This window comes from Sinohyriopsis cumingii, chromosome 3 (genome assembly GCF_028554795.1).
Source record: "Sinohyriopsis cumingii isolate HCF-2022 chromosome 3, ASM2855479v2, whole genome shotgun sequence".
Taxonomy (NCBI): domain Eukaryota; kingdom Metazoa; phylum Mollusca; class Bivalvia; order Unionida; family Unionidae; genus Sinohyriopsis; species Sinohyriopsis cumingii.
Window position 1 is genome coordinate 79,900,583 of NC_142963.1, and position 10,332 is coordinate 79,910,914.

A 10,332-nucleotide genomic window follows, 5' to 3' on the forward strand; every position below is an offset into this window, starting at 1 on the left:
ATAAGGTTGGTGGTCTTGAGGTTTGCGATGAGGCAGTTATCTTTAGTACACACGACAGGATTCCAAGAAGCAGTGTACGAACTGTGGTTCAAAAGGTAATACAATTCCCAGGTATCCATTTTTTGTGTTGTTTTCTTTTCTTGTTTTTTCTTCACAGGTGATGATAAGTGATCAATTCAATTTTGACTTTCTCTTGGAAAATGCCTGACAAGTAAATGGCTATTAGCTCCGACTTCGTACCCTGGTCCAAGAGAGTTTCTATGCGACAGATCTCCAGAGGCGTTAATGGAGGCCAGTAATGTAAACGCAAGCCTTTATACCACTGATGATACACGGCTTCTTCCGAAATGAGACCCCAAGTTTTGTCCAGATACTCGTCCAAGTTTTCTTCTTGACTCAGCATCATACATTTATCGTATTGAATTTGACTGGGATGATCGTTTTGACATCCATAGCATCTTCCTTGATCAATTCCGTAATTTGCTCTGCCAGGTGTTTGGCAAAACGGGAGACTAAATGCTGTTCTTGTTCTGGCCATCTGGACTTTATCGCTACGTCCTTTACGTCTACTTCCATGGTCTCCTCACATTCCAAAGATTTTGCACTATGTAAAGAGGGATAACAGTCTTACGTGGCTTATAATAGTATAGAATTACTTCTCTCAAACTGTTGATTTATATGGTATTATCGAATTCAGTATACAGGGTGACGTTCACTGGCTGCTTCAGATTTTCTTTAAACTGAAGTTCCACACGAATCTGGCCTGATTTTATAGGGTAGAAATGTCCCTCGTCGACGCCTTGGTCAGGAATGAAATCAAAAGCAGACGAAGCATAACTATTTGCATAATCCTCGTACGTAATGCCGTGACTGGTGTTGGTTCCTAACTGTCCGGTGGCTTCGTACAGAGACAAGTGCGATCTCAAATAATTCTTCTGGGAAAAAGTAGGTTCTGAAGGTCTGGTACATAGTGTCTTGCCATCGCGAGTGTCTTCAATCTTGGACACATTGAAGTGCTGAAAGTTGAAAGGATTTGTATTGGCTACTCCGTTGAAGGTTTCATTCTCGATGATGCCAATAATTAAACGTTTGGGTAACTGCCCTTGGAACAGATGATCTTCAATCATGGATCGCTGATCTTTTTGAATGTTGAAAGTTTTCACTCCCATGCGTCGTGTCGGATAATTGGTAGTCATTCTGCTCAAAGTGTGACTGATGTCGTTTCCCACTTTAGGTAACACTTCCACGCGTCGCACGTAGAGTCGGGCTTCTTAGATGATGGTTTTGTAATTGGCAGCATTATCAGTTATCAAATGGAAAGCGGTACTGCTACGACTAAGTCTCAGGCGGACATCCACCTCGTTCAGCAAATACTTCTCTTGCAACCACATGTCCAAACGTAAACGAGCTATCAATTTTAAACTGCTTTCCGGTGGTGTGATTTGCTTCGACGGATCAGAATTCCAGAATTTCCACCATCTATATCGTCTAATTTATCCTTGTCAGGTTGCCATACCACACAGGCATCTAGATGAGTGTCCTTGGCTTCTTTTCCGTACGTCAAGAGATATTTCAGGTAGACTAGGTAAGGGTAAGTATCCATGCTGCTGCTGACCAGTTTGTTATTTAAATATAAATCCACTTCCCTCAACAAGAAATGCATGAAATTGTTGATGGGAGCTACTTTGTCGTCGGCCTCTGGATTAGTATTGTCTGTCGTTTCGATCACTCTGACTTTCAAATACAAGTAACTGCTATTCAGATCGATGTAATCTTCGCGCTGTCCTTTGATTTCAAAATCAATGATTGCTGAATCCGTCAAAGAGGAAATGGGATGAAATTCTACCTATTGGGATTCTTGAATTGTCATCATGGTGTGTGGTATGGCAAACAGATCCAGTTCCGACTTGGAACATGCGCAAGACACTCGGTGCATCATTTTGTTTGTCTCTGTATTTGTTTAATAATCATAAACGTCTAAGTCTCGAATAGTTCTTCTTTTCTTAGTCTTTCTAGCTTTAGGAGCGTAATGCTTTCTGTCTGGGTGTTTTCTTCGTCGTCTCTTTCTGCCTTGTCCTTGCTGTGGCTCCAGGGAAGCAGGAATGCCTGACTCCATAGCGTTCAGGGCATTTATAGGCGTTTCTCGTCGGCCCAAAATGTCTTTGCCCGTCTGAAGCAAGACATTTTTGCCTTCTCTCAAGAATGCTTCTTTGGGGTTTTGTTTGTCAATGATGACATTTTGGAGAAATTCTTTGCCATGCGTGCAATCCTCGTGTCACAATCGGTTTCAACACCGGAGCCACCGAACGAAAGGCTGATTTTAACATATCTCCTAAACATTGCCCTCGCTGTCGAGCGACGCCTCGGTACACTGGATACATGCTTACGATTTGTTAGAGGAATCGTTTTTCGAAAATGGAGTTTCACCGTGACTTTCCTTTTGGTGAATGAAATATTTTGTCCCAGATTCCCATTTATAGCAATGTTGACAGTGTCAAAATACGACTTGCTGAAGGGTTAACAGTGAGGATGTACAAATTCGCAGTGAACGTGATAGGTGTTTCCACCTTCCTGGTTATTGGTCGTGGCAGAATCCACTTTGAAAGGAATGGCACGCAGTAACGGCATGGATGTGTGTCCCACCACGTTGTATTCCACCACATCGGAGTACACAAAGATCAAATTCAGTCCTTGGTTCAGTTCTACCGGAAAAGGAAAGTGTCTTGAAAAATCCAGGTTGTTGGCAGGGGTTGGCATTTCTGTTAAGTTCTTGGCATCCTTGGCCAACTTTGAGTCCCCACCCAAACTGTCATACAATTCAGGGCAAAATCTAATGCTTATACTTTTTTCTTCACTTTAAAAGTTCATCAAGATGCGATGAGTCACTTTATGATACTCAATGGTAACAGGTTTGTTTAGTTTGGTCAGAACTTTGCCAAATGCTGCATTGAATCTGTCAGCAATTGCGTCCACCAGATGTTGACCGTTAAAATAATGTCCTGGGTTAATTTTAAACTCATAGATGCTCAATACAGGGTTTGTGCCGAATACTGGTCAATGTGCAGTGAATTTTTGATGTCATTTAGTGGTAATCATTGTTTGTTGCACCGCTTCCTCCAAAACTTCAACCTCAAAAGTGTTTTTAGTTTCAGTGATGTTTCTGATTTGTGTAGGATAAATGATTTCCATCAAAGCCACTTCCCAATGGGCTTCGTGATCTAATTGGATGGCCTGATGCAATTTGGCTGTGTAAAAACACACAGTATGGTTGGGACACACCTCCATGGAACTGTCACTGGGTAAGGTTAAGTAAAATTGGTCGTTACTGTTCATTATTCCAGAGTTTTGTGGCTGTCCTAAGGGTTACTGGAAGTGACAGGAGTGTCTCCTCCCAAAATAAGGTTGCTGTTGTTGTTGTTGTTGGAGTGGTGACTGGCACTGGACACAAGATTCCCGTTGTTGCCGTTCGAGGAGAATTTCAGAGAAGGATTGGGAAGAAGGTAACCGATGCAACTGTTCAATAAAATGGTCCACAATTGTTTGTCTCCTTGTTGCAAACTCAAATTGACGATGGCTGCACCGATGACATAATACACTACACAGATTTGGCAGAAAAAGACTATTTGTGTTTTAGGCACATGTTCTCCACACCACACCCACAAGGGTTGTTTTTGTAGATCTTGCAGAGAAGAACTTTGTGAAGGAGTGGTCACTGCAGTGGTAGCGGTAGATGAGGCTGTGTGAAAGGGCATGACGGTCACTTCTTTTTATAGCCGATGACTTGTGAACCGTTGTTCCAAGAATCAAAACTGGGAGGATATCCTTTCCAACGCACTTTGATACAAGGCACGAATCAATTTAACGGGAAGATGAGACTGAAGGGACGTCATGTTGACGCTGTGTGAGACAGACTAAAAGTGTCTGAAGTTTTATGGGGGGGGGGTACGTCGACGACGGAGACATGTACAAGACAGGCCGTCCGTCTTGACACCAGTGGTGAAACAAATTAGTATGAAATCGCAAATAATCGGGAGTAATGGGTTTCAAATCGACGAGTAAATAGGCGTGTTGAGTTTGAGTGGCATCGTCGTACGCATGAGTTAGCCAAGGCGTTCCTAACTATTTGGCTAAGACTTGCACTTGCGATTTATCTCTAGGGCTTTTAAACAAGACCACGTAATGATCATTGAGACTGATGGTGCGATGGTCTTTACTTTGTTGAAACAAATTTTGAGTATTGTAAATGACACTGGTATTACGATGATGCCCTTTGCGCGTAAACCACATTTTAATTTCTTCTTCGTCTTGTCCTAACATGTCTTCTTCCTTAGGAATGCCTTAAACAAACACGATGGGATCGCCTTGACTTTCTCGCAAGAGGCTGTACGCCGATTGCCACTCTTTGCAACACCACACGATTCGTTGTGGTGGACGATCGATCAAATGATGTTAATGTTCGATCAAACGTTTGACAAATTCGGTTTTCCCTAAACCGCTAGGTCCACCAATGAGGATGTTAAAGGGATGACGAAGATACAAAGCCTCCCAAGTGGCACGATCTAAGTGTTCGTCGATGACTTTGAAAGTGGAGGAAGAGGGAGCAGATACAGCAGAGGTAGCCATAGTGCAAGGAATGTCACTTGTGACACGAGAACAGACAATATAATAGTTTTTTAATTTGTTCACTTTTATTGATTTAAAAAAAATAAACACAAAAGACTAAAATACAAAAAAGCCAAAGGGTTAAGTACAACGATAAAATACGCATAAAAATGATCAAAGTAGAATAGAAACAAGTTTCTGTACAACATGTTTTTGGTAACCAAGATGTCCTCGGTACAATGTGCAATGTTCTTACAGACTCAACATGGGGTAATGTCACACAAGTCTCCCCCGAAAGGGTCTTTCGGGAATGTCCATGACATTCCTGTCCTGAAGGGAATGGCTGTCCTCGGTGACAGGTTCTTCTGGTACTGTCACTAATACAGGTTGAAAAGTGACTTTTTTCCTAGAACGTTGAAATGGAGGATCACAGCTCTCGAGCATAATGAGCTACTTCTTGAGCCCAAGCCTCAAAACCCCAATGTTTCCAGTCACGTACATCTGTCCAATGAGGATGTAAGTGACAAGCTACACACACATCGTCATACACATCTTCGGTACCTAAAAGTTGTCGAATCTTTTTTCCCGTAGAGGTCGAGAAGTATCCGTATAAAAACGCAAAGCTTTGAGAAAAATGATTCTCTCGTGGACATTTAAAGGAACCACTTTCATGTTTTATTTGGTGGTAAGTATTGTTCGTAAAGAGTCCGCAAGGAATCGTAAATGAAATCCCAGAAAACAAGTCACTAAGACACGCACCACACGTCGACCCCAATTGAATGGATAAAGTTTTCGTAATAATTGTTGGTAATCTTCCACTGTTTGAATGGTGTCATTGATTTTCGTCCACGGAATATGTTGAAACACTTCTGATAAAAGTTGTGGCATGGTAGCCTATGTTTATACCACTTTTTTGTCGTAGACAATAAGTGTACTTTCTTCACAGAGATGATTTTACTCCAGTGTCGAATCTAAATAGTTTAGTCACTAACTTGCACATCAAAAGACACCGTTCAGAAGTTATCTCTTTTACTAAGTTGACATTGTGTAAAAGATTTTGGTAACTCTCTAACTCTTCCTTGTGGAATTCGGTGCAGTAAGTCTACCTTGTAGCAAATAGAATCATCAATAACAAACCAATCCTTTGAACCAAGGGGTAGCTGATGAATGTCTGGCCACTGCAACACTTTCATCTGAATCAGTCCTTTTATAGCATTCAGGTACCAGTGGTTTAAACATCGGTGTCGTAACGGATGCAATTGTTCTTTACGTTTCACTTTAATTTTGACCAGTTCTCGGTAAATCCGTTCACTCAACTCCTCAGGCAAGCCCAAGATGTTCTCTTGTAAAGTATCCATAACTATATACTCTATATTTGGAATAACTGGTTTATGGCCAATAGCTCGTTTACCTTTGTGAGTGAAGTAATATCTACTCATAATCAGTCTTCTTTTACTTTGGAAAAGAACATAATTTAAAAATGGAGAAATGATTTTGAGTTTGCGTTTCACTTGTATTTTGACCAGTTCTCGGTAAATGCGTTCTCTCAGCTCCACAGGCAAACCACGAATGTTCTCTTGTAAAGTATCTATTCAGGTATTACTGATATCGTCCCACTAAAGGTAAATAGTGACAATTCGAGATCCGTCGAGCATGTTGCAGGCATGCTGAATCTTGTTGTTCCCACTGGTGAAGTGACACACCGCAACTGAAGTACTTGATTTTAACCCCTTCGCCCAAGTAGAAAAATCCGGCTCTGGCTAATTCTTCAGGGGTCGGTCCTCCCATATATTTAGGCCATTTTCCTTTGAACGATTGAAAGCGATTTTCAAAGTTGCAGTATTCAGGCAAACGCACAGGGAACGAATATTCATCTTTCACAGGTTCCTTTCGATGAGGGTAGGGTGACATTGACAGGAGTTTGCTCAGGGCTGGATAACAACCGTATGGTGGTAGACGTGAAGGTTGACATCCATAATGAAAACCAGCAAAGAGCCCACGATCACGAGCGGCATCGCTTTCGCATCCGTCAGGTTTGACACGCACAGCATCACTTTCCATGATATGTGTAGTGGTAGTAGTAGTAGTGAGAACAAAGTTCCCATGATTCTTTACTGCACCACTCTCATTGCAAGGTACAGAATCGCAGTACACATGAGAATAACCGAACTTGAATTGTGCTTGTCTGAACTTGTTTTATGTTTCTCTGAAGGTATTCGTCTTGTTCGCTTGGTCTTGGTAGTCACAATGAATTATCGATCTTGCATGTTGTCCCTTTTTATACTAGTCGCAATGAAATCTCAAGCTTGTACATCGTTTCTTTTTTTAAGTCTAGTTTTGGAAGTCTTCCTTATCTTCGTCCTGGATAACGGTACTACTTTCTCTAACGTAACGTCATAATTGTACCTTAGTGTAATGGGTGGAAATGCAATAGAGAGGTAAGGACAGGGCGGAGACCGTCGAGTATGTTCCAGAATAATGAATCTTTATAGATACATAGATTCATTCATAACTCCAGACCGCAACTAAAACGCTGTACTTCGAATCTCAATCCAGTCTCAGTTCCCAAGTATACAAATCCTGTTCTAGCTAAAACATTCGATGTAGATCGAGGGCCATTTTTGAAACGTTTCCAATCGACGGTCACAATCACAATAGTCAAGTTTGAACTTGAAGTTCTCATTGGGTTTCTCACTCGATTCTTGCTGTGGCGAAGTCATCCTTCTTGTTGGTAGCTATCCTCTTGCAATTAATTTTTTTATACTGACATGTCCATACGGCAACGTGAAGTGGTTGTGAAGACGCACTCGCTTCTGGTACACAATTTGATAGACTTTTTCCAAGGGTCTACTGACGATTTGGTGAGTGGATAAACGTACAATCTTGTTCGGTTGGTAGGTGGTCACTTTAAAGTTTCCATCCTCTCCAGACTGCAGGGCTTCTTTCAATACTCCAAAGTTAACCACTAGACTGGTGCGATAATTGAGAGTCAATCCTTTCACTTTACACACGGCGTGCACTTCTCCTTGTTTGTCTCGGTATTCGTAGCAGTAATTTCTAGGACCGCCACTAGTAATACTTAAAATTTTCTCGTCGGGGTGTTCTTTTGTCCAGGCTCATAAAAGGTCTCCTTCGATGTCAGGGTGACGTTAACCCGTGCGATCGATGTAAATGCAACTGTCCGTGTCAAAGTACAGGACGCGATCCCCTAACAGTACTAAAGCTTCGTACAGTTTTAACCGAGCATGGGCTGTCACGGAAGCCGCAATGATGACATTTGTAAATTCGTCGGCTTGTACAAAGTCCAGATATTCTTCGTAATTGACTAAGATCAAATCCTGACGAAAGACGTCAACGTGTTTCATGTATTTGGTTTTGTCGTGAATCATCTGGAAGTAACGGGAAGGTTCTGTCAAATACTCTGTCTTGAGTAAACACGGCCGTTGTGCCATTTTGCCCCACAAGCAATTTAATATCACTTTGGCAAACGATCGCCTGCCTTCGTTTTTCTCGATATGGTCTAAGTGATGCCTTCTTATTCCCAGTATTTCTCTTTGAATGTCTTTTGGTCTTCGGGCGTGTGACACCAGGAAGGATAGCCGGTGGATGATTGTTTCAGCTTCAAAAAGGCATCCACGTAGTCTGTGAAAATGCTTTTCTGAGTCTTGTCATCCTTGTGGTATTTCTGTGTCTTGGAAAAGTGGTAAATTTCGTACACTTCTAACAGTTGGTATCCCAGGTCCAGAGCTTTGAACAATTCCACGCTGACCCACGTTCCCGTCAAGGCGCGTAGTTCCTGGGTGCGCTGACAAGGCTGGTCATGGTTGTACATTTCGGCACGAGAATGGCACAAGGGAAACATCAGTTTTCCTTGGCAATGGTGAGGTAACACGGGATGGTACAAGTCGGTGGGAGGTAAAACTTTGCACTTGATCAAGCCTTCGTATTGTAGAATGTGGTCCAGGTCAATGTGTTCCGTAAACAAATGTGGGTGCCCTGCAGGAAAGCGACACTATTTGCACACGCAGGGATACAGTGAACACACGTCTAACTATTTGATTTCTTCTCCTTTCCCTTTATCAGCGTGGACAGCAAACAGGTGGCATTTGTCCGTACTCCGTACAAACTATCCCTCGGGTTCAAGGGGTCCATCGACTTGTAACTTTCCACGATACGTTTAAACTCGGGATCGGTTTTCAAACGGTGATCGTACTCGTGTTCCCAAATTTCCACCACTTGGTAACCTTGCTGTTCTAACTTCAAGCGTCGCTGACATGTGGCCTGGTACAAATCTTCCATGGTTCGTTGCAAAAACTGACTTTTAGTGCCACGTTCAGGGTAACAGACGGGACATTGTGAACTAAGCAACCGTTAAACTCGTACACGATCTTGCGGTTTTCTAAGTCTCAGCCATCTACCGAATACGTTCCGATGGCCTTTTCGCCTCTTCCGTTGCGGACGTGCTGAATCAATTTGTCTTCCTTGTCGCACAAGTAATGTAACCAGGGTAGGGCTTTGACTGAGTATTGACGTTTGACAAAGTTGGTCGTTTAAGGCTGATGACAATATGGGTCTTTTTGGGCACGAATCGTTGACGATACACTAAGGATAAGGAACATGCTTTGGCAATCGTTCGAGCCCTCCGTGTTCCATGAATAGTTCTCGAAATTTTCCATAGCAACGCCATAAAATTTCCACGTCGGAAAGACAATACTTTAACATTTCTTCCTGAAAGGCGAAGGGATCCGAGGCATGAGCTTGGTATCAAGCGTTGAAAGCTTCTCGTTGTTCGCTACGCATGTTGTCGGGGTCGTAATCGTGAGCCTCAGGCAGGCAAATGGGGTAGAACGGCGTGTTGATTGGCTTCGGTATTCAAAATGTGCGGAAAATAACCTTTGGCCATTTCTGTCATTCCAAACGTTTCAGGCATTCGACTCAAAGGCATGGCCAAGTAGCTCATCGAATCTCACTTGCATGGAAATGATTTTGGCTCTGTTCAAAGTCAATTTAGTACGTGCGGTGCCTTGTTCCGTATAGTATCTCAAAAGAAACTGTCTATCGTATCCGGGGAAATTGTGGGCCATCACCGAGGCATGGCGATGACAATTACCGTAACGTTCGATGTCCTCTTGGCTCCACGTCTCATCGATGGGGTTTAAGATCCATCGGACAAAATCGGCCAGCAAGTTCGGTCCGCGAAAGATTGTTTCACGTCCTCCAGGAATCTTGCTGCAGCGAGGCTAATGACTAAAGAGAGGTTGTTGGATGCACTTTTCGCATGCTCGGTGAGCCACGCAGAAATTAGGAATGTGAATGCCAGTCTCTTGCTTGCATTCGAAATAAAATAAAGATGAAATTCCCTTTCTTCTTGTCATCTTCCAGTTGGGGTTAGTATTTTTGAATGTAGCATTTATGTTCCATGTCCACGATTTGGTGACAAATGTGACATCGTTTCTTTCCTGAAGATACATGTGACTTAGCATTATTGGTACGTATGCCTTGCTCACAAATCGGACACAATTTCAGGAGTTGACAAGCAATTTTCTGCTGTCAACCTTGCGTTTTTAGATGTTGTTGGTAACAGGCAGGGCTGACAAAAGTGCGCTGACAAACAGGGCAATGCTCTCGTTCTTGTCCTTCGTCCAGACAGGGTTGAGAGGCCAAACATCCTGAGCAATTCGATCCACAATGCTTGTGTTGCTCTCGATTGTTATAGCCATAGTCATAATT